At 28.9% G+C, this 26,339-nt stretch overlaps 1 protein-coding gene and 1 long non-coding RNA gene across 4 annotated transcripts in view; one reads left to right on the forward strand and one right to left on the reverse strand.

Annotated features, from left to right (window-relative positions):
- Nucleotides 1-26,339, reverse strand: part of LOC122505678 (netrin-1-like) — a 746,647-nt gene that overhangs the window by 334,816 nt on the left and 385,492 nt on the right. The window lies entirely within an intron of this gene.
- The window catches only part of LOC122505682, a 136,941-nt gene continuing 131,766 nt past the window's right edge, over nt 21,165-26,339 (forward strand). For both annotated transcript variants that reach the window (XR_006301933.1, XR_006301934.1), the window contains exons 1-2: nt 21,165-21,315; nt 21,395-21,663. This is a non-coding gene — a long non-coding RNA (uncharacterized LOC122505682). The remainder of the gene's footprint in view (nt 21,316-21,394; nt 21,664-26,339) is intronic.

Raw genomic sequence — 26,339 nt, forward strand, 5'->3', positions numbered from 1 at the left:
CTAGAAAAACGACTTAAGTCGACTTAAGCGGTTTTTAAAAATTTTGTTATCAGTGTATTCTACAAGACATATAGATTACATATATCAAGTTTCTAAAGTTGTGGGTCACTATTTATGAATTTATTAATTGAGGTGTTTAAACTTCCTGGGTCCCGAAATTGAACCCAGTAAAAAAAAAGTATTCAGAATAGAGAAAAAGTATTGGTGGAGACGTTCGGTGAATGCGTTTTCGCGACAAAACCGTATTGGTGGGTCACGGTGAATACATTTCGCTTACCGTGAATACTTTTTTTAAAAACTTTCGATTTAAAGATTCCTAAGCAAAGTTGAGAATATTTATAAAGAGCGTAAGTGACCTGAAGTATAAAAATGACTATTGCGAGAAGGAAATAAGAAATTTAAAAAAAAAACGAAAAATTAAATGTGACAAACAGATTGTCAAATGTTGATCAATTACCATATGCTTTTCTGTGCCTACAACGTATGATGATTAAAAGGAACTTTGACGTTACCGGCGGAACTTACTGTTTCACATACATTTACTTGGATTTCTCAAGTTTCTGTCGGTATCGTCAATGTTCCTTTTCATCATCATACGTTGTCATCAACTTTGCTTAGGAATCTTTAAATCGAGAGTTTAAAAAAAAGTATTCACGGTAAGCGAAATGTATTCACCGTGACCCACCAATACGGTTTTGTCGCGAAAACGCATTCACCGAACGTCTCCACCAATACTTTTTCTCTATTCTGAATACTTTTTTTTTTACTGGGAAGCACTTACGCAAGCGCGCGTTCACGTCCTCTGCTACCGCGCACAGTGGGAAGAAATGCAGTGTTTTGGACAAAATTCTGCCGACAATACAAATCTCCACCGATTTCAATTTTTTTTTAATACTAAAGAAGGTTCTTCCTACAAGCCTTCACTGCTATAAATTTGAAATTTTCAAAATTTTTGGATTATTACAAAAGCGAGTAATTTTTTCATTTTGTTAACTAAACTTGTGCATTATAATGTTGATATTTAATTGAATATTACTATAAAATATATCGTAAGACTTTTTAGAATAATAAATATGTTTTAATACATTAAAATAAAAGTGTTCTTTTATAAAATACTTAATTTTGTTTCATTTTTAGTGATTCGCCGGAAAAACCACTTAAGTCATTTGTTATAAAATAATGTTATTAAAGTAACAAAACATTGTTTACTCGACCTTCTTTTCTTTTGAAGTATTCTTTGATAATACCTTTGTATTGAGAAAAATGAGCGATATAATTAATTCGTAAATTATATTAGTAATTCGTTTCCGAATCTTTAATTTAATTTTTTCGTCAAAAACTTAAGTCGACTTAGGTCGTTTTTCTAGCGAACGGCTCATTTGTTATAAAGAAATTATTAACTTTATAAACAAATAAATGGATTATTTCTGCAAAAAAATAGAACCTTTTTGAACGAGTTTAACATTTTAAAGCTCTACTTAAATATCGATAACTTTTGAGTATTGTTAATATCAATGATAATCATTAACTTTAAAATCATTTTTTTTACAACGTAGACATGAATTACTTAAATAAACATAAATTTGTCTAAAAAAACAATTTTTTTAAAAAGACCAATATTATCTATTAGTTAATTAAAATTGTTTTAAAATCAATAAGTAAATTTTTCAAGTTTTTGAAAGAATGTACATATGATATAAATATTTAAAGTTTAAAAAATGACGATAATGTTTATAAATGCAAAAGAAATAAGATTATTGGTTATATAATTATTAATAACAATGATAATTGTTAACTTTCAAATCATTTTTTTACAAAATAGACATACATTACTTAAATAAACATAAACTTGTCTACAAAAAAAACAATTTTTAAAAAAAAGACCATAGTTATCTATTTGTTAATTTAAATTGTTTTTTTAACAATTTAAATAAACTGTATTATGCATTATTATTTGTCAGGTGGTCAGACTAGACTAATTTAAATTGATTTCGATCTTGTGCAATGGAAAAATAAAAAATAAACAGTATTTTTTACAAAAATATTGTAAATTGTTAACTTTGAGTAACAAAAAAATAAATAAACAATTAAAAATTCAAAAATCGGTTTAGTGGGATCTCTTAGAAATGTTATCCACTTTCATTTAAGACCAAGAACATCAAAATCCAATAAAATTTGTAGGCTCAGACAATTTTAAAGAGTAAAGTGTAAAAAATCCCACTGTGAGGCGTCCCGGGTAAAAGATACTGCGCTGGCACTGAAACGTGGTCGCGCTTCCACAAAAATTGCAATATCTCGAAAACTATTAAAGTCTCCATCGTTTTCTTTTTTGTAAATGACAGGTGAAATTATAAGGAATATTTTATTATAAATCGAAAAATACTCAAAAATTGGTCCCGTGCTTAATAAATCGATTAAAAAAATTTTTTTTTACTTTTTTGTTGAAAAAAACAAAAATTTTTTTTTTCTTTTGTAAAATTCTGAAAGGACATGATTTTAACTATAACATATTTAAATTTTATTAAAATCCGTTAAATTGTTTCGGAAATATTCACATTTGAAAAAAATCATATAAAAAAATTCAAAATGGCGTAACTTTTACAATTTTGAAAATTTTTTAAAATCCTTTGGTACACTTATTTTTGTTATCAAATATAACAACTTCACCAAATTACAGAATAATCCGTAGACCCCATGCAAATTGTAATTTTTCTGACGGAGTCTTACCCTCATCTTCTCCCCAGAAGCTTTCTTCTTCTATGTACACAATATATCTTCTATATTATAGAAATATTTCGCCGCCGCCGCTGATTCAGAAAGTTGTAAGGGCCCCCTATAGTATATTTAAGGTAACTCCAGGTCAAAATATAGGTCAATTTTAACCCTGGTAAAAATTTCGGACTAATTCCGGATTAAATACAGACAGATTAGTACGGATTAGTCCGAAAATTGTACGAAAAAGGTCCGAAAATGATCCGCGCTAGTCTGATATCAATCCGAACGAAAACCTAAATCCGAAAACATTCCGGAGTAATCCTGAATGTATACGAATTCAGTCCGTAATTAGTCCGCATCAATCCAAATTTATGACCGGTGAAGAATTCTTCAAAAATAAGTATGGAATTATCCGATATCGATATAAAAAGAATACGGGATCAGTCCGCAACAATCCGAGTTTTATCTAGTTAAAAAAACTTAATCCGCAAAATGTCCGGTGCAATCTGAACTCTGTAAGCTAGAAATCCGGTATTAGTCCGCAACAATTTGAAATTAAATGTGGCAAAATCCTATTCCGAAACAAGTATGGAACAATCCAAAACCTGTATGCAAAGAATCCGGTAATAGTCGGCGTCAATCCGAATAATATCCGATCAAAACACCCCACACGGAGAGACCGAGATTACTAATTTTTGTATAAAATCACATCAGAATTTACTATTTTCACATTGCAACCACCGGATATAAGGGGACTTTTTGTATTTTTTACTATTTTCTACACTAAGTCACTAATCCGACAAATATTTACCAAATTAGCAAAGTTTCTTACTATTTCGTCCAATAGTTCCAAACAACTGTAGTAAACTCAGAAGTATTGTGCAGGTAAAATTACTATAGTCGTTTGTAAATGCAGAAAGAAAGAGTGAAAGAAAAAATACGGATTTTTGTCGCCGGTTTTCCGTCAATTCTTGACTAATGGAGGTAAACTAGAAGGATTTTTACATACACAGACACACACACACTTATATATTTGTTGGATAAATATTTGAAGACACACACATGTTTATTTCACTTATATGTATAGACGCGATTAATTAATACACTAATACACAACTGCACGCACGACAACGAATTTCACTGAAAGCATACATTTTTGTTTCCTTATATATTGAATGATGAAAATTTACAGCACTTACGAGAAAGCAGTTTACTTTTAACAACTTATTATAAGACATAGTTCTTGGGACAGGAATAAATGCAAAATTTATTAATTTATAATGGTCAATTTCTGAGATAACGAACGACCTACGTTTCACTTTATATTTAATTACACGGAGAAAAATAATTGGATAGATTATACTAAGTATTGGATAATGTATCTATTTTTGATAGACTCTGGAGCGCGATCCGATTAGTTGGATAGTGCGACCAATTTTATTGGATCCTTAAAAGTTTGATATTTTAACCAATTCCAATAGCTAAGAGAAATATTCTCTTGGTTGCTTTGTCCAATTCTCTAGTGCACATTTACTTTCGAGTTAGTTAGTTAATCTATTTTTCACTGGTAGAATATCTACCTTTTTATTTAATAATATTAATAATATTGAATATTGAGTATCTGAGAAGTATAAATATGAAAAACCCTTTCATAACTACTACGTTAATTTCAAGTAGGCAAAAAACTTACATTCTTCTTTTCAAACATAACTTATTTTTAAATAAAATTTAAAAAATAATGAGTCTCCTTCTAAAAGTTTCAACTAATAAACTGCAAATTAGTTTCAAAATCACATACATAAAAGATAAATATATACATATATACATGGGATCCTATGTCAAAAACCATGTAAAACCCTACTTCCATGAAGGAAACCACGTGGTTTACCATGTGGTTTCCCATGTCAAACCATATAGGAAATTGAGACAGGATTTTAGTTAGGAATAGACATGGGGAATTTGAACAGTTCATCTATGCATAAAACCATATCAAATCCCACATGTTTTTCCCAGTCAAATCCTAAACCGAATTCCATGTGAAAAACAGTATCATTTATTTATAATTATTTTCCCAAGTCAATCCCCAAGTGAAAAACAGTATCATTTATTTATAATTATTTTCCCATGTCAAATCCTAAACCAAATCCCATGTGAAAAACATTATCCGCCTTATTGAATATCCCTACATGGGAATCCACTTGGAATTTTACAAGGGATTTCACATAGGATTTTATATGGGAATTGACATAGGATTTAATGAGACATCACATAGTATTTTATTAAAGATCCAATGAAGAAATTTTCAAAGGATTAAAAATTATTTAATAAAAAATTAAATAATAAATAGTATTAGTGTTACAAGTCATCAAAAAAGTAAAAAAACGATCATTTGAAACACGTCCTCTCTGCTACAGGTTCTCAGCTTTTATATACTTCCAGAATCGTCTCAACAGCGAGAGAAGTCACTTTCGCCACCTAGCGGTGAAAGTATAGGAGCGACAGTAGTCTTTATCATTACTAAGGAAACCATGTGGAATACCACGTAGGATTCCATGTGGTTTCCTACGTGGGGATTTACATGGGATATTACTTAGGAATTCATTTAGGAATTTATTTCTACTTAAATTCCTAAGTACAATCCAATGTAAATCCCCACGTAGGAAACCACATGGAATCCTACGTGGTATTCCACATGGTTTCCTTAGTAATGTTAAAGATTACTGTCGCTCCTATACTTTCACCGCTAGGTGGCGAAAGTGACTTCTCTCGCTGTTGAGACGATTCTGGAAGTATATAAAAGCTGAGAACCTGTAGCAGAGTGGACGTGTTTCAAATGATCGTTTTTTACTTTTTTGATGACTTGTAACACTAATACTATTTATTATTTAATTTTTTATTAAATAATTTTTAATCCTTTGAAAATTTCTTCATTGGATCTTTAATAAAATACTATGTGATGTCTCATTAAATCCTAGGTGAAATCTTACATAAAATCCTATGTCAATTCCCATATAAAATCCTATGTGAAATCCCTTGTAAAATTCCAAGTGGATTCCCATGTAGGGATATTCAATAAGGCGGATAATGTTTTTCACATGGGATTTGGTTTAGGATTTGACATGGGAAAAACATGTGGGATTTGATATGGTTTTATGCATAGATGAACTGTTCAAATTCCCCATGTCTATTCCTAACTAAAATCCTGTCTCAATTTCCCATATGGTTTGACATGGGAAACCACATGGTAAACCACGTGGTTTCCATCATGGAAGTACGGTTTTACATGGTTTTTGACATAGGATCCCATGTGGTTTCCCATGTGTTTTCCCATATGGGGATTTTCAATAGGGTTAAATGTATATATATGTAAACTACCCTTTAAATGAAACAATCAAAACTTCGGCATTGACTGGAACAGCTAGTCGAATAAAACTTTCAGTGTTTTCGTCCATTTATATAAAGCGAAAACAATTCACGAAAACGCAATGTCAAAGACGCCTTCACGACAAGAACCATGTGACATCCATTAGTTTTCTGTACACAGCGCTTGCGCGTCACGTGACTGACCCGGTATACTTGCGAATTGGATACATTATCCAACACGTTGGATAAAATAACCAGTTATAATGATGGAATATCCAACTACAGATTAAAATTTTTAAATGTTGTAGTGACCATCCCAGCTAGCTGATCAAACATTTTTGATAGATAATGCAACTAATTTTATTTTATCCAATAAAAATTGTATACATTATCCAACCATTTTTCTCCGTGTATTGTAGATAATATCCAAATTTATTTTACATACGCGAAACATAGTCACTGTCAATGATCGGATGGCATCGGCTCATTTACGGAGATTGACGAAGTTAGCAACCAATAGAAATGCAGGCGCCATATGACTGCACTCGCTAGCCACACTTGCTCACCAAAAATTACTACAGTGGATAGTAGGTTTTAGTGGAAAATGTTTTCATTTGTCAGATTTTGTCTAATTAAATTAGAGAAAACTATAATCAATTTTTGCTACATTTACAACTCTTACACAAAATATTATAACTTGCTATTTCAATGTAGCAAATTTATCTATTTCTTTTGTAAATTTATCTAATTCTGTAGTACATTATGCTAAAAGTCCCCTTATTTCCGGTCATTGCAACCATTTTTAGTAATTTTTACAAATGTGGGTCTCTCCGTGCAGTCCGAAAATAAGTCTTATTATTATAAGAATTTGTTAATATATACAATCCACAGACAGTTCAATACAATCCATATTCAATCCAATTCAAAGACTTAATCCGGAATGAGTTTAGAACAAAAACCTGTCCATAAGCAGACTGTTTCGGATTAGCTGCGGATTCACTGGTTAAACCAACCGGATTGCTTCTGCATTTACTAATTGCATATGATCTGACTAACTGCAGACTAAACCAGACTAATTACGGATTCAATAGTTATAAAAAAATGTATTGATTTCAAACTTAATTCATGGTGAAAAAACTCCACAATAAACCGTACTGTTGCGGACAAATTCTGGATTAGTCCGAAATCGGTCCTTCTTTTTATTCAGGGTATTTATTTATGGTAAATAAAATATTTAATTCTGCAGTCATAATTTGTTTTTACAAATTTACTAGTATTATTAGTTATCTTGTTTCAATATTAAAATTAACACTGATTATGTGTTAGTTTCTTGTCATTTCTTTTCGTGGCACTTTATAAACGAAACGACTAGAAATGTAAAGCGCGAGAAATATTTCCTTCTCGAGAAATTTAAGTCAACTTACGTACAGCAAACCTAGCTGCGAGCTGTCTCGTGAGTTTTCCTTAATATGAAACGAGTAGATATGCAAATTAGGTAAAGAGAGACAGTCTAATGTTACTTATCCTCGAAAGAGAAAGAAAGCAATAGCGTTAGATTTTCTGCGTTATAAACAGGGACCGATTTATGTTATTTCTATTTGGAAAGAGGAAGAAAGCAATAGCGTTAGATTTTCTGCGTTATAAACAGGGACCGATTTATGTTATTTATTTAGAAAGAAGAAGACAGAAAGATATATATATATACAGTACGAAAACCTACCACGTCAGTCATATCCCATGAGTGGGAGTGAGACAGACTTATGCGATTCCCATACTTTCCTATGACTGACGGATAGCTTTTCTTACTGTATATATATATATATATATATATATATATATATATATATATATATATATATGACGGGTTCCACGTCAAGTGACCCAGGTCAAAAATTTACATGGAATATTTGAAAAATTTGTAGTTTCTTTAAAACAAAACGAAAATACGTTTTCTATTTTGGGTTTTGCTGCTGTTTTTCAACACTTTCTAATAGTGTGAACAAATGTAGAGAAAAAAAATTGTTTGACCTTGAAAAATTAAATTAAAAAATAAAATTTCATTTTTTTATCAAATGGGCAGTTTTTATTTTTTTTAAAAAAATTTTATCATAAAGGTGAGGTTTTTTCCTAAAAAAAATGTATAGGTCAAAACGTGGGACAAGAACTTTTAACTGGTCAAATTAAGCATTTACATCTGCACTGCACCGGCCCACAGTAATCAGCGACCCCAAAAACTCCCGAGTAACCATTTTCAATCAAATCTAATAACTTTTGAAAAACATTACCTGAAAATTTTTTTCGGCCTTTTGCATTTTGAAAAAATGGCCATTTTCATATTCGCCATCTTGAAATTAATAAAAAAGTAATTATGGATTTTTATAGCTGAGAGTTCAAGGACGCGATATTTTGTGCTTTGGAGACCATATTCTTTAGTTTTCCATGTCAAAATAATAATTGAAAAATTTTTTTTCATAAAAAAGTGTTTTTTTGCAATAAAAATGTTATAAATTTTTTTGAGATAATTATAAACAAATTTTAGCTTCATATTCAGAAAGAGCGATAAATATTACGTCGGAAATGGTACTTCTTAAAATTTTTAACTAATTATTTCATACAAAATAAGAGTCGTGAAATCTTGGTACATTTTGCGTCCCGGTGGGCGTTAATGGGTTAATACATTTTGCAAAATGAAATAGTTATTTTTGTAACAAGGGCGCAAAATAAGTGATTTCGCCAAAGTCGTAATCACCTTTGCGCCCATGATGCGAACATAATTTTTTGTCCTAACTGCATTGAAAGTATGGCATTGAGGCACGCACGATTAAACGCTCATATTAGTTAAAAATTAAGCTCTATATAAAGATTATATGGAATGAAACATACTATTTATTTAGAATGTAGTAATTAATAATTGAACAAAACTGAAACAAGAACTTTTAAAATTGACAATTTTGATAAACGAAATGGGAATAAAACCAAATGTCTCATTATTTTTTTAGAGAAAATAAAAAATATTGCAAATTTTTATAGACAAAATAAAACAAGTTGAAAATGTTTGCAGTTCTATAGTTAACATAAAAAGAAAGTCGAAAATGTCGCATTTTAATAAAGAAAATCGAATAATTAACAAACGGGCGCAAAATACTTTTCCGCCCGCTTCCCCCACTTCCGGGCGTAATGTGTTACTTTGCGCCCGCCTTAAGTGCCCGAAATAACATACTTTTCGTACAGGTAGGACAAAAAAAATTATTTATAGCACTAAAATGTAGCATTTACATAATTTTTGCAGATAGTGTACAATTAATTAAAATTGATTTAATAAATGGTAATAAATCATTCATTATAGAATAATTTAATCCCAACAAAAACATCTTTGATGTTTTAATATAATGGGTTTCGACCCAATAAGGGAAACTTTTTCAAAAAAAAAATTTATTATTAAAGTAATTTGGTGTTAAAGTTTTAGATCATTTTTTTTCATGTTATTATTACTTTGAAACAAATAAAGAAACCGCTGCCAAGTTTTATAATTTTTTCTAACTTTAGTGCGATTATTTCATGAACACTTTGCTTCCTCATAGAGACAATAGTAATAGGAAAATATATGAATCACTTTTTATAAAGATGGTAAAAGTGATTGAATCTTGGGTCAATCAATATATTTTTAAATACTCTACAATATAGTTATAATAGTTTAATAGTTAAACAAAAATTTTCAAACAAAAAAGTTGAGAAAATGTCATTTTCCACAATTTTTGGTTTTCAAAATACCAATAATTTCGAAATTTATTATCGAATTAGGTTCAAAAATAGGTCAATCGAATCGTTTTATAATGCTCTACAAGTTGGTAACGACAATTTTAAGATTTCTTCTACATTCTTTAACAAAATTTTCAAAAAAATATTTTTTTCTAAAATTTATGATTTTTAAAAGTTTAATATCTCCGGTTAATATGGACGAAAAATGTTCAATTAGGACTTAAAAGATGCGTTTAAAAAAACTCTACAAAATTATTGAAAAACATTTATAGGTGTCCTAACATTTTTTTAAAGTTATGGTCAAAAAACGTTTTTTTGGAAAATTAAAAATCCAAAAAAAATTTAGTTAAACTTTATTAATCTTTTACAAAGTACTCTCACTTAATGTCCGCAACTCCTGAAATCAAAGAACATAAAGATATATCAAAAAATCGAACTCGAAAAATTTTGGTATTACAATACTTCCTCTATGAAGAAGTGATAATTAAGTAATTTTTTTTAATTAAAGCTTCAAGTCTATACTTTAATAATAAAATAAAGGGATTGTTAAAAAATGAAATTTTAAAATTGTTATTAACAATTCTTTAAAACAATTGCAAATTCAAGAATGTTCTCAATATTTTGGGAAAATTAAATTACCCTGTATTGATGTGCAAAACTCCAAGTATTAATATTATAAAAATTTCGCCTGTATTTTAACAGAAAAATCTACACAATTTCTATAATATAAAAGGTTACTGATTTTTCTTTTTTTAAATTAATCCTTGGAGTTTGTACATAATTTTTCAAGTCATTTGATCAATATTTTATTTAGGTATTTTTAAAAAATGATAATTTTTAATGTTTTACAAAAATTGTAATGACTTCTAAAATACTGAATGCTTTTTAATGATTTTAGGCTTATTTTAAAGGTGATTTTCTCCAGAATGAGAATTTTTTATAGGCATTAACGTGTAATTTTTTATAAAAAATTCAATTCGTCAAATTTAGATTAAAAAAATTTTTAAACAATCTTATTAACAGAAAAATAATTTTTAAAATATAAACATATGATTTTATTAAATTAAGATTTAATTTAAGGTTACATTAGGGTTTTATTTTGTGTGGTAAAAGACCAGGAGTGGGCGCGCAACACGCGCCCTTTTGGTTCTAGTATATCAAAAACAAGCTACTGAGGATACAAACAAATAACAATACACGTGGTGAGAGTAATCAGCGACCCCGAAAACCCCCGAGTGAGTAATTCCATGCAATTTTATCGATTTTCAAAAATTTTTATCCGCCATTTTGAATTTTAACAATATAACTTCATATTCGTAATCAGCGACCGCAAAAACCCCCGAGTGAGTAATTCCATGCAATTTTATCTATTTAAAAAAATTTTTATTCGCCATATTGGATCCGCCATTTTGAATTTTAAAAATTGAACTTCATATTCGTAATCAGCGACCCCAAAAACTTCCAAGTGAGTAATTTCATGCAATTTTATCGATTTAAAAAAATTTTTATCCGCCATATTGGATCCGCCATTTTGAATTTTAAAAAATAAAGTTCATATTTGTAATCAGCGACCACAAAAACCCCCGAGTGAGTAATTTCATGCAATTTTATCGATTTTTAAACATTTTTATCCGCCATTTTGAATTTTAAAAATTAAACTTCAGATTCGTAATCAGCGACCCCAAAAACCCCCGAGTGAATAATTTCACGCAATTTTATCGATTTTCAAAAATTTTTATCCGCCATACTGGATCCGCCATTTTGAATTTTAAAAATTAAACTTCATATTCGTAATCAGCGATCCCAAAAACCCCCGAGTGAGTAATTTTATGCAATTTTATCGATTTTCAAAAATTTTTATCCGCCATATTGGATCCGCCATTTTGAATTTTTAAAATTAAACTTCGCTCCTACTAAATTCTTAATAAATTACATACATAGTTTTAGTAATCATTACAAAAAGTGGTCACATATCCGAGCTGTAATATAGACTATTGTAATCATTACGAAAGAAATTTTTTCCGTGTAGTTGCATATAATCTGACTAACTTTGGACTAAATCGGTCTAATTACGGATTCAATAGTTATAAGAAACTATATTCAGTTCAAACTTAGGGTGAAAAAATTCCACAATAAACCGTACTCTTGCGGACAAATTCCGGATTAGTCCGAAATCGGTCCGACTTTTTTTGTCCAAGGTATTTACTTATGATAGATAAAATATTTACTTCTGCAGTCAATTTGTTTTTACAAATTTACTAGAATTATTAGTTATCTTTTTTAATATTATAATTAACACTGATGTGTTAGTTTTTTGTAATTTCTTTTCGTGGCACTTCATAAATTCTATTATGAATTTGAAATCCTATTCGATTTCAGTGCGTTATAATGTTAGATAGGTGTAGGTTCGAATCTCCAAGCGTTAGAAATTTTAAGTTAATGTAAATAAAATTGCGTTAGGTAAATCGATAAATATGTTGAATGTACCATAAAGTAATAATAATTAATATGTGTAACTTGTATAATTATTTTTTATTAACATTCACTTAATTGTCCGGACTAATTTTTGATTGCTTCAGACTAATTCCGGATTCACTAGTTAAAATTAACTGATATAAATTTCAGACTTCATCTGACCAACTCCGGATTCACTAGTTGTTCACAAACCGTATAGAGTTCGGATTTTTCCGGATTAATTTCGGGTGACAAAAACCTGACCATAAACCGCATTGTTTCAGACAAATTTCGGATTAGTCTGAAATCTGTCCGGTTTTTTAACCAGGGAACCTACAATTCAAAAAGAAAGACCCAAAACCCTTTGTAAAGGGTCGTTACCCGAACTCAAAATTTAGGTAAAATCTGACCTATTTATTAACCTATACGTCGAAATAAGCGACCCTATTGGAGCCCTTCTAAAAGGTCGTTCCCTTACGTCAAATTAAGGTCAATTTTAACACATTTTTTAACCTACAGGTCAAAAAGAACACCTAAAATCCTCAGTAAAGGGTCGTTACCTTGTGTCAAAATTAAGTTAAATCTGCACGGAGAAAAATAGTTAGCTATTTCAGCTAATTTTTAGCTACTTTAGCTAACCTTAATTGCTATTATATGGATAGCAATTATTGTTAGCTAATGCAGCTAATAATTAGCTGAAATTTCTAACTTTTTTTGCTAAAACAGCTAATTATTAGCTGTAATAGCTAAAAATTCGCTATCCATATAATAGCAAACTCATTTTTCTCCGTGTGACCTATTAATTAACCCTTTGAAGCATACATTTTTCTAGTCAATGAATTTAATAACCAAGTACACTTTAGAGGGTTTTCAGGGCCGCTGATTAAGAATCTAAAGTCGGATTTCTCATATTTTCAAAATTCAAAATGGCGGATCCAATATGGCGGATGAAATTTTTAAAATTTCATTAGATACACTTAAAATTTGTTGCTCGGGGGTTTTTGGTGTCCCTAATTACGAATATGAAGTCAGATTTTCAAAATTCGAAATTTATATATTATATATATATATTATATTTATATATATAGTATATAATAATATGTGTTTTGAGGTTTAGGCCAAAGAATCCAAATTTTCCATTAAAAAATTTTGAAGACAATTTTTAGTTAGTCAACATATTTATTATTAATATAATTGTCTCGACGTTCAGACAATTATATTAATAATAAATATGTTGACTAACTAAAAATTGTCTTCAAAATTTTTTAATGGAAAATTTGGATTCTTTGGCCTAAACCTCAAAACACAAATTATATTACGATCCAAAAACTGATTTTTAACAAGTATATAATAATATAATATAATATATAAATTTTGAATTTTGAAAATCTGACTTCATATTCGTAATCAGCGCCCCCAAAAACCCCTGAGTAACAAGTTTCAAGTAAACTTGAGCAATTTTAAAAAATAAGTCCGCCATATTGGATCTGCCATTTTGAATTTTTAAAAATTGACCTCAGATTCGTAATCAGCGACCCCAAAAACCGTCTAGACATGATCCTCAAAATAATTTATATTGTTGGTTAGACACAATTACATTTATTGTAAAAAAACTGCCTTTTTTAAGTTTATTTATTTATAACAATTATTTTATCAACAAAAAATATTTTTTTTCTTCTTTGTTATAGTAAGGAATGTTTCCTAATACATGTACTATGCTTTTTGTCATTAAAACAAATGAAATAGTGCTTGAAAAATGCAAAAAAGTGGAGAAAAAAGGTGACACAACAATCCCCAAAAAGGCGCTAATAGGTTCGATTTTTTGACGTTGAGATTAACCCTTTGCGGCATAGGTTAATGTCACTATGTCACTATGCCGCAAAGGGTTAATCTCTACATAAAAAAATCGACCCTATTAGCGCCCTTTTGGGGGTTGTTCTCTTACGTCAAAATTAAGGTCATATTAGAGCTAGGGTCATTACATTTTACACAGGCGTTATTGGGTTGTAGGTTAAAAAAATGTCAAATTTCACCTAAATTTTTACCTAAGGACATGACCATATGACTGTTTTTTAAAAGCTATAGTATATTTAAGGTAATTCTATGTTACACACCTCGGTGGCCGTTATGTACTGTCAAAATACACAGTGCAACATTTTTGAGGTCATCGAATGTGCACTTAGTTTTGACTTCAGTTTCTGAAAGTACTTATCAAAACTCGCAAAAACCTATTTCAGTTTTGCTAGATTAGCTCGGATTTGAATTTTATCGACATTTGAATTTTCACATTTTTCAGTTTTCTGATACGGGCGGATGGGAACACTGGCTATTAAAAGTTTATTAAAAAAATTCGCAATGGTCACAATTTAAAAAGCAATAATTCCTCTTTAATTACAGGGAAAGAAAAAAAATTTGGTCGAAAATTGTTCCAGTTACGAATTTTTTTTTGGCTTTTTTACATTTTTTGGTTTTAAGAAAAGGGCGGGTGAGAAAGCCCCAACTAGACGCATCTGGACGGTCTAATCTGGACGGTCTAACTGTGTGCTATATGGGATTTTTCTGGACGGTCTAATTTAGACTTTCTAACTGTATGCTACATGGGATTTTTCTGGACGGTCTAATTTAGACTTTCTAACTGTATGCTATATGGGATTTTTCTGGACGGTCTAACTGTATGCTATATGGGACTTCATTGGCATCACTAGAATTCAAAATTTTTAAAGTACAAATCAAAGTACAATCAAGACTTTAGTGCCCGATTTGTCGGTCTTCTTTGAATTTATACATGGATTGTCACTTCAAAATTCAATGGAATAATTTAGTATCTAAAGAATCGTTCAAAAATAAATATTGTAGGTTTATATGAATTATTATAAATAAAATTTTCAATGAGTTTAATTAAAAATTCTAAAGATCTTAGATTTTTGAAAAATGCCTAATAATTCAAATTCTCCTGAAATTAGATAAATTTTTAACATATTGTATTTGATTAATTATTAAAAATAATTTATCTGTAGAAGAATTTTAGTTAAAAACACTATAAACAATTGAGTGTTGGAGAAGTTACAGATTATTGTAGAAATTTAATTATTTTCAAAAGTAACAAAATTCTACACAGAAATTCAATTATGTTCAAAAATTTGTTTAAATTCTCATCAAAATTTCAATTATCTTTATAAATAATAAAATCGTTCTCTGAAATTCAATTATTTTCCAAATTTTTAACAAGATTCTTGGCAAAATAAAATGTAAGCAAAAATTTAATTACTTTCATAAATAAAAAACCTTTCACAAAAATTCAATAAGGATTTACAAATTTTTTATAAGTTTCTTCTCAATAATTCAATTATTTTTATAAATAATAAAATTCTCAAAATTTTTTTATATTCAAAATTTCTTAGTTAATCTCAGAATTTCTTAATTATTTTTAATACAATTTTAATCGAATTCTTCGGAAAGTGTATAATTATACTTAAGAATTCTATTGAAATTCGCCATAAGAATTCAATTATTTAAAAAATTTTTGATAAAACTGAAAGTAATTCATTAAAAAATGGTTAATGATTATAATTGTAGTAAGAATTATTTATTTAAATATTCATATATAATAATTAAAATAATTCGGGATTATTATGTGTAATAATTTTAGTCATAGTTTTCACTTCGTCCTTATAAGCAACAGAATATATGACACTGGCATTGATATAGTAAATTAGGAGAGTTCACACCCAGACTTCAGTGGCCGTGCGGTTTAAATGCTTCGAGTCGGGTCGTCAAGGGTGGGGGGCGTGAGTTCGATCCCACATGCGAGCGGATATTTTTCATTGTAAGTGTTATATAAAATAATAAAATTACTATATTTAATCTGTATAAGTGTTATAAATTAAAATTGTAAACATGTTTGTAAATAATGTTAAAGGCCTGTTAAAGAATGAATTTAAAAAATGTACCAATTAACGCAAATTGTTTTTTTATTAAAATTATCTTTCAATATTACTCTTTTAAATAATATTTACTGCTAGTGCAGTATATTATTTATTTGAAAATAATATAATTATTATAATAATAAGTTATTGTCATTAAATACATATACACACATATATATGAATAACAATAATATTTATTTATTATTAATAATTCATATTTTCACATTACATTGAATAAACGTGAGAACCGAGTGAATTTGGGTAAATTATTTAAAATTAAAAAACTGAAATATTGAAATCGAACCTAAAATTTGAAATATTAGTACTGCTCATTAGCCCTGATTAGCTCGTCCAGTCTGGACCAACGCGTGGTTCGATCGTCACTGGTCTGATTAGCCCATGGTCAGACAGTCTTTTCAGCGCCCAGTTAGAGAATAGACTGTCTTTTTGGCACCACACTAGAACCCAACAATTTTTCTACACGGGCTGACAAAGAAAACATAATTTGGTCAAAAATTGTTCCACTTATTAATTTTTTTTTGACTTTTTCACATTTTTCAATTTTTTGATCAGGCGGGTGGGAACGCAGGCTATTAAAAATTTATGAAAAAATTTCGAATGATCACAATTTGAAGAGCATTAATCCGTCTTTAATTTCTGCCCAAGAAAAAAAATTTGGTCAAAAATTGTTCAAGTTATGAATTTTTTTTTACTTTTTTTTAATTTTCGGTTTTCTGATAACGGAAGTGGGAATACTGAATATTAAAAATTTATAAAAAGAATTCGTAATGGGCACAATTTAAAGAGCAATAATCCCTATTTAATTTCTGCCCAAGATAAAATATTTGATTCGAAATATTTGGTTTCGAAAAAAATCAAAAAAAAAATCAAAACCCTCGGTTGCACAGGACCGCGGGTATACAAATGTACAGAAATAAATAAATATAAATAAATAACACGAATAATTTTCTACCAATTTTTTTTCTTTTATCAGAAATTAAAGAAGGATTATTGCATTTTAAAATTTGACCGTTGTGAATTTTTTTTAATTCATTTCTAATAGCTAGCGTTCCCACCCGCCCGTATCAAAAAACCGAAAGATGTGAAAAAGTAAAAAAAAAACCATAATTAGAACAATTTTCGACCAAATTTTTTTTTCTTTCTTTCTAATTAAAGAGGGATTATTGCTTTTCAACTTTTGACCATTGCGAATTTTTTTAATAAACTTTTTATAGCCAGTGTTCCCATCAGCCCGTATCTGAAAACTGAAAAATGTGAAAATTCAAAAAAAAAATTCAAATGTCGATAAAATTTAAATCCGAGCTAATCTAGCAAAACTGAAATAGGTTTTTGCTAGTTTCGATAAGTACTTTCAGAAACTGAAGTCAAAACTTAGTGCACATTTTATGTGTTGCACTGTGATATAGGCCAATTTTGAAATTGTTTTAAACCCTCTAAAAGGATTTACCCTAGATACAAATTTAGGTCAAATTTGGGCGTATTTTAAACCTACATCACAGTGGGCCAGGAACTTAAATTTTTTACCAAAAAGGCAATTTTTTAACTTGATTTAAATTAGATGAGATATACATTACTTATTTCTATACATTTTTTTACATTAAACACTAAAATAGTTTTGCATTTTATTAATTAGGAAGAATTTTACAACCCTTCGAACAATAAATTTTATTTTTTAAATTTCTAGCGTTCTATGAATATTAAACGCATTTTTTTATTTACAATTTTTTTAAATAGCATAATAAGGCACTTTTTTTATTCACATATAAGATGAAAGTTTGTTAATCAATAATTGTAGCTTCCTAATTAATTTGAAATTAAGTTACACCTCATTGAATAAATATTTATATATAAAACTTCGTACGTGACTAGAATTAAATAAATGTTTCCCTCGATTTCCACCACCAAATTAAATGAGAAATATGACAAATTACTCCTTAGATAGCCCTTTGCGGCATGCATAACATTATAACATTAATTTAAAAATCACAAATGCTTATGAGGGTCTGAAGTCCGTGTTCCAAAATTCAAGATGGCGGATCCAATATGGCGGACAAATTTTTTTAGAATTAATCGAAATCGCTTAAAAATCGTTAATCGGGGGTTTTCGGGGTCGCTGTTCACGAATCTGAAGTCTGTTTTTCAAAATTCAAGATGGCGGATCCAATATGGCGTAAGAATTTTTTTTTAGAATTGATCGAGATCGATTGAAAATCATTACTTGGGGGTTTTTGGGGTCGCTGATTACGAATCTGAAATTACTTTCAATAAATAAACGTTAAATTATTAAATAATTGTACCGTCGGCATTTGCGTTACCTGATGTACACCGCGGGGAGGTTGCACGATCGGGATTTGTACATCGTTTAGCCCTGAAAAGGGCAGTTTGGTAAATACTGTTCAAAAATTTATAATAATCAAATTAAGCTGTTTATTTCCTAATAAAATTAACTAATTAATTAAAATTAGCGGATTTTATTTATTTATTTATTTATTTATCAAAATACATCCCCGCGGTTCTACAAAGAACCATAAATGGGTTACAAAAGAAAAAATAGAATTGAACAAAAAAAATGTGTTTATAGAAAAGCTAGTACAATCAGAACTAAGCTACTTAAAGAGAAAAAATAAAAATAATACAGAAAATAAAATTAAAAAAAAACAAAAATATGTTAGCTAATAGTGAAGTGATTAGTTGTGCTCTCGTAGGCTGACAACATAGTTTTTTACGCATTCTACAAACTTAGATTGTGACGCTACAAATAAATCCATATTCGGGTGAAAAGAATTGAACATTCGGTTTATATGATAGCACGCAAAAAAGATAGGAGTATTTTTTATTCGAATTAAGTCACTTTGGTCAATATAAAATGGTGAAACATTTCTAGATGATATACGAGGGATCCTGATATTAATTAAGTCTAGTAGAATTCTACAGTCAATGTTATAGTTAATGATTTTGAATACAAAAATAGTTGCATTGATTATGCGTCGTTCTTCCAAAGTTAAAAAATCAAAGCGTTCACACAGTGCAATATAATCACACCCTCGTGGGGGGTAAAGACCGTCCTCCTTATTAAACCCCCGAGTGAAGACTTTCAGTCAATTTCGATTGAATTTAAAAAAAATTTTTTTGTTCTTTAATTTATTTATTTATAGGTGTTTATAATTTCACGTAACCTCATTCGCTATCAATTTTTCGACATTTAACAATGTTTTGATTATTAATAAACAAAGATTTTTGAATTTTACTTGAAAAAGACTGTATATAAACAGATATTTTCACAATATAAAAGGTGGTAATCTGGGTTACCACTATGCCGCAAAGGGATAGTATACTTTAGCTCACATATGCTCCTTTTTGACCATTTTGATTTTAACAAGAAAAAAAGTAAAAAAAAATTTGTCGTAAATATTTTGTATGACCAGATACAATTTTAATTTTTTGAAAGACATAATCTTAAACATAAATGCAATTCTTCAACATTGATTTTTGTTTAAAATAGCTTAGATTAAGCATGTTGACTGTGTTTTTTTATTTTATTAAATATAAATGAGATGTTTTAAAGAGGTAGATTTAGAGGGCTCGAAAGTTTTACCTGCAACGCGTTAAACTCGTTTTACGCTTTTTGTTAGTTGTGAAAACTATATTGACCGAATTTAAGTATAGAAATTCTTTTTCAGACGCGAATCAATCAGAGAACTTCACTACTAAAAGTCGCCAAGAGTCAATTTCTTTCTTTACTCAAATTATTTTTCTTTTTATTTTAAACATATGCAAGTATGTAAGGAATAATTTTCAGAAACATTTAAATAATAATGTTATATGAAAATTAAATAATTTTTTTAATTATTTATTATTATTATTATTTATTATTAAATTAATATTGGATCCACCATTTTGAATTTTTTTATAATCTGGCTACATATTCGTAATTAGCGACCCCTAAAACCCCCTTGATATCGAATATAAAAATATATAAAAAAATTGAATAATATATAAAATATAAATAAATAAAAATAAATATAAATTATATAAATATTATATATAAAAATTGAATAATTTTTTTAATTTTATGTCCGCCATATTGGATCCGCCACTTTGAATTTTTTTAAATCTGACTTCATATTCGTAATCAGTGACCCTAAAAACAATAGATAGCATATTTAGTAGGCATAAATTTCACGCTTTTTGAGAACTATTAATTTTAGCCAAAAACTAGCGATTCTGACCCACTGTGCTACAGGTCGACAATTGTTCAAATTTGACCTAAATTTTTATGTAAGGACCTAATTTTTATGCGATTAAGGGTCCTACCCTAGTAGAAATTTGTCATGGAGCCACTCGATTGTTCAAGTTACTGGACAGTTTTTGTCACGGACGCTGATTCTAGGCGGACTGGTAAATAACTGTAAAGTTACTGACCAACGCTCTTCGGCAAAGATTCAAGTTGAACTTGATATTGGCTAGACATAACTTCTGTCTAGTTTTTTTAATGTTACTTTAAAGTACTCCTAGAAATTATAGTTCTAAGTTTGTCGTGTCGATGACAGTGCAATAATGTCTAATAACTAGACAGCTCGACTGATTATTTGCTAGAGATAAATTTGTTCTTATTCTTTCCAATATTTTAAAACTTTTCATTTTAATTTGTTATTAATTAATAAAATTAATTTATAATAAAAATTATTAATAATTATTAATAAAATTAATTAATAAAATAAATTAATAATATTGATAATTAATAAAATTAATTAATAAATATTTACAATCATTTATAATAAATATAAAAATAAGAAAATTAGTTAAAAATTAATTTTTTTAAATTCCATTTTAGTTTAATTATAATTTTCTATTAATTTGTGAGAAATATATTGACGAATCGTCGAAACTATGTAAAAGGCGATAAGAAATGAGAGTGTGCGTGTGAGTAGGGTGTGAGGTAGGAATCGTGTATATCAAAATCGAAATAAGAATTTAGTGTGGTCAAGACCTTGGTACAAACACCTCGGTGTGAAAAGGTTGCTAAAGTGCGCTGGCGAACAGCGAATAATTAAATTTTTCAAGACGCCCGATAGGGGTAAGAAAAAATTAATCAAATAAAATAAAAAATATTAATAGTGAAAATAAGGTGTTCTAATTGTTTTATAAATTTATAGCGGTTGGTGTACAATTTATTATAGCACCTCGTGGGTTATTTGCTCCGTTCGAAGTCGAGCCTTTGTCAAGTATCCTGATTATCAGGTGAACCTGTACTCGTGGAGTCTTTGTTTGTATTATCACGTCTATACTTCAAGGAAGTGACCATTCACCATATCTATTGAATCGACAAAGGGGATCATCTCCTAGATAAAATTATCATTGACAAGAGGGACACCGATACTTGCGTAAGGTTGTCCACGATTATGAAATTATTTTGAAAACTACGGTGAGTCACTTCCGATTATTTTGTAATACGCATTTACCAAAATTAATATTATTAATAAGTACAATTTTTATTGACCACACACAAATCAGCTGTGTCCTTTATACAAATTTATAACTAAAGTCGGGGACAAAAGAAAGCGACTCTGGCTTTTTTTGTTTATATCTCATTGAAAAAAAATCTCTAAACATTCTGGTAAAAAATTTATGAAAGCTTAAAGTCTTGAGAATGAAAAAAAGTATATTTCGAGACCACAAAAAATTTTTTGCAGTAGCTGACACAAAATGTGCCAAAAAGCACAGTTTTTCAGCCCTTTTTTCAAGTATATACTTTCACCTGTTCCCCAAGCGAAACTGCTAGTAGGAAAAATTTGAAAAAATTCACAGATATTCTTTAAGGTGTGTACAATTAATTTTTGTTTTTGAAATTGAAAAATAATAATTAATTTATTGTTTACACAGCTTTATTCAGCTTAATGCTATCTTTTAAACAAATAGAGATAAAATGACGTTTTTTAGCTTAAAATGTGCAATTTTATAGTAGGATAAAATTACATAAATTAAAAACTAAATAAATTGAATATTCTTTTCAAAAAATGAATATACATATTTAGGGCTTTAATGAGAATCGACGTGTGGCTGCCATAAAGCAAAAAGTTGTAGAAAAAAAGAGTTTCGAGTGTACAATAGGAAACCCAGAAGAAAATCGCCAGATGTAGGATTGCACTCAGGGCTGGCTCTACGCTTAACAGATAAAATCCATGATTTGTAGTTTTTTTGCAATATCCCAAGTAGAACGTAATATTACTGTAATATCACATGTAATATTAGTAATATTGCAATGTATTGGTAATATTATTTATAGCATTACAGTAATAATACATGGTAATATTACTTTAACATTACATGTAATGTTACAGTAATTAATTATTTGATACTTAATGTGTTTTATGTCATCAAATTTTCCTTAGAAAAAAGATTAAATAATAAATGTATAAAATTTTGCTTGAGAATGTAGCATAATTTATTATAAATTAATAAGTAGATCATATTATAAATTACAAATATTCATTCTCAAGACTTTTGTAACGAAAATTCTATCTCCTACACTTCTCCCTGCATCCACCCTTACCGAGCACCACTAAAAACCGGTTTCTCCTTCCTTTCCCCAAAACGTGGCATTACGTAGCCTAGTGCAAGGCCCTCAAGTCAGTACTAATTTTAACTTCTTTCTATTGACTTGTGTCACGACACGACTAGTAGATTTATACTGTGTATAAATACATGTAAAAGAATAGTTAATAAATACATAAATAATTATAATAAAGAGTACTCCGTTATCTACGGATAATTGAATTATTATTATTAACAATTTAATTGTTAATCTTTCTAAAACCCGTCACACTTTAAGCTTTCATAAATTTTTTACCAGAATGTTTAGAGATTTTTTTTCAATGAGATATAAACAAAAAAGCCAGAGTCGCTTTCTTTTGTCCCCGACTTTAGCATATAAGACTTTATCAAATCAATTTTATCTTAATTTCGACTCTTAAAGAGAACTCATTTATTTATTGTGTGACGTAAATTTAGTGTGAATGAGAATTGTTTATTTTTAATGTCTGGCCAGACGTGAAATAATCCTTATACTAATCAAATTTTATGTTATATGAATGTGTAATGATTTATTTCTCGATCGACAATTAAATAATCAATTGAAGTAATATGTTAACTGCAAATTTATAAGGAATAAAATAATATGATTTTTTGCAAACTATAAAAATAAAGGTTATATTTATTAAAATCATACGTTTCCGAAATATAGTAAAATAAACTTGAAATTTTATATAAAATAAATACTAAAGAAAAAGATAGATTCGTTACAAATTAAAAATTTAATGAATTTATTATTATTAATTAATAATCAATTAATCATATTAAATAATAAAATTAATTAATTAATATTTATAATAATTCATAATAAATTAATTAAAATAATTAAAAATTTAATTACAGTAATCAATTTATTTATTAATTGTTCACGTTGCAAATTAAATTACTAAAAAGTTATAATAATTAAAAAATCATCTAAAATGTTTTATTTATTACATAGAAAATATTAAAAGTATATACCAATTTACTATTTACATTATTTTTATATAATAATTCAACTAATTAATTAAAAATTATAAAATATTGTATAATTTTTTTTTCTATTCCATTTATTATGTATATATTATAATGGATACAGAAATTTTCCAAAAATATTTTTTATTGAATTTCTTTGGTGCTAAATAGAAATTTTATATTAATTGCATGAAATAAATGTGTTAACTACAGTAAATCTTAATATTAAACAAATTTTCAGTATTTTAAAATAATTAATTTGTCTAGTTTTTCTACAGAACCGTTGACCAGAATTTATAAAGTTGGGCTAGATAATAACTTGATGAAAAAAGCGTGACACTCCTTTCCAGTTATTAGCCAGTTGGCTTGTAAAGTAACTAGACAATTTCAAGCGCGACTGGACAGTTCCTTTATAATAACTAGGACAAATTTCTACTAGGGTAATTGGGTCGCTTTTTTGACGTGTAGGTTAAAAACATAGAACAAATGTGACCTAAATTTTGACCTAGAGAATTGTTTGTCAATTTTTAACGCTTAGGTCAAAACTGCCCTTAAAATTGACACAAATTTTTTGGGCAGAGGAATCAGATTGTCTATTTTTTACGTTTAAGTCAAAACTACCCTTACAATTGACCTAAATTTTGAGGGCAGGGGGGTTAGTTTGTCAATTTTTTACCTGTAGGTTAAAACTGCCCTTAAAATTGACCTAAATTTTAAGGGCAGATAAGCTACAGGTTAACTCTTGACCTGTATATAGTCAACTCTTGACTATATCTGTCATATAGTTTTGGGATTTATAAGTTAATTTCACTTTATATTCTTATTAAACATTTATTTAAAAAATATATTAATTTTTCTTCAAAGAATTCGGTCCTTAAGAAATTGCTAGTTAGATTTTAATAATAGATACTAAAATGACTAAAATTATGGCAATAGTACAAAGTGAAAGCATCTTTTTTAGTCTTAATGACCAATATGTCAGACTTGAAAGTTAAAAGGACAAAGCTAGCACTTTGTTGACTGACTCTTGGAGAATGGCTGCAAGTAAATTAATTCTCTTCCTAAGAAATGGAAAATGAATAAATACAAATTTCTATGAAACCAAATTCAGTCACAATAGTACTTAACAGAATAAAACAGAAAAAAATGTCTTGATCAAATAAAAATAAAATTTTTTAAACTGCACAAGAAAATGCAAAAAATATTCTATACACAAAACATAAAAATTTTATATTCAGTAATAAAATACAGTCAAGGGAAAAGAAGCCGATAAAAATAAAATTGCTAAATTATCGATATTTTGAGACTTTGAATACAGATTATGATTAATTATTATTATAATATTATTAAACTTTATAAAGCATCTAGGTTCTTTCAACACCATTATTGATGAGACCCATAATGGCAATAAACCTGCGAAAACAACTTAATTCCCGGCTCCCTTTTGAAATTTCATCAATAAATCACAATCTAGAGTATGTATATATAGGGACTTGGGTGCGAGCGCGATTATTTCCCAATAGGCGGATGAATTTGGAATTTATGGCAGCGAAACTGTAACTATTGGCGGAGAGTCGGCAACCAATATTTGTTCCGGTGCGTTGTTACTTATGTAGGCTGCGGCGTGTAATGTTACGACTAGCGAGAGAAAAAGCAAAATCGCCTCAGATTCTTCTGAAACCATGAATTAACTTACTAAAGGTTCCAGGAGCGCGTATATACAATGAGAAGTGGAAAGAGGAGGGGGGCGAGGGTGAAAAGTTATTAAGTCCATCTCTGGTATATAAAACACCCTCTCTGACTCTCTCTCACTCTCTTTATCTTGTGGATGAGCAGACTTCACGGAAAACGAGTAATAGAATAATTAACTTCTGTGGGATTTATAACACATTTTCAAAAATTGATGCACACATGCGGCGAGAAAGATAATTTGCTTTTTTCTGTGCTCGTCTCTTTGATTTAAAGCCACGTTGAAAATTTTATGGCATGGAAACGAATATATATATATAGATAATATGGTAAGTCCGGGGGAGATAGCCATAGTTTTTTTAAACGATTGTAAAAATTATAAAAACGCAATTTTTGTCTAAACTTATAATTTTAATAATAATAATAATAATTAAACATTGCACACTGAATTTTAAAATTATGAACAATAAAATAAAATATTTGCATTGAATAGTTATTTGTGTTACACACGGAAAGAAAAGGTTTAGAAGAGACATCCATAAAAATATTGTTGAGCAGAATATTGTTGTGTTATCCAATTCAATGGAAGAGACAACTTTCAGGATGGAAGCACTTTCAATAATCAATGGATGAGGGAGCTATATTATATTGTTGAATCAAATATGGATGTGACATCCATAGGCATGGTTGGGCTTACAATTCATATGCTATGCATTTTCACATATGGCTGCCTCATCCATATAAACTTTGGTTAGGAGATCCATACGCTTGCTGGGTGTAAAATCATGATACCTCGGATTTGCGTTGAAAAACATGATACCTCGGTTTTGATTTGAAAAACATGACATATCGTCGTTTGGTTTGAAG

The sequence above is a fragment of the Leptopilina heterotoma genome, unplaced genomic scaffold (genome assembly GCF_015476425.1).
Source record: "Leptopilina heterotoma isolate Lh14 unplaced genomic scaffold, ASM1547642v1 Lhet_362, whole genome shotgun sequence".
Classification (NCBI taxonomy): Eukaryota; Metazoa; Arthropoda; class Insecta; order Hymenoptera; family Figitidae; genus Leptopilina; species Leptopilina heterotoma.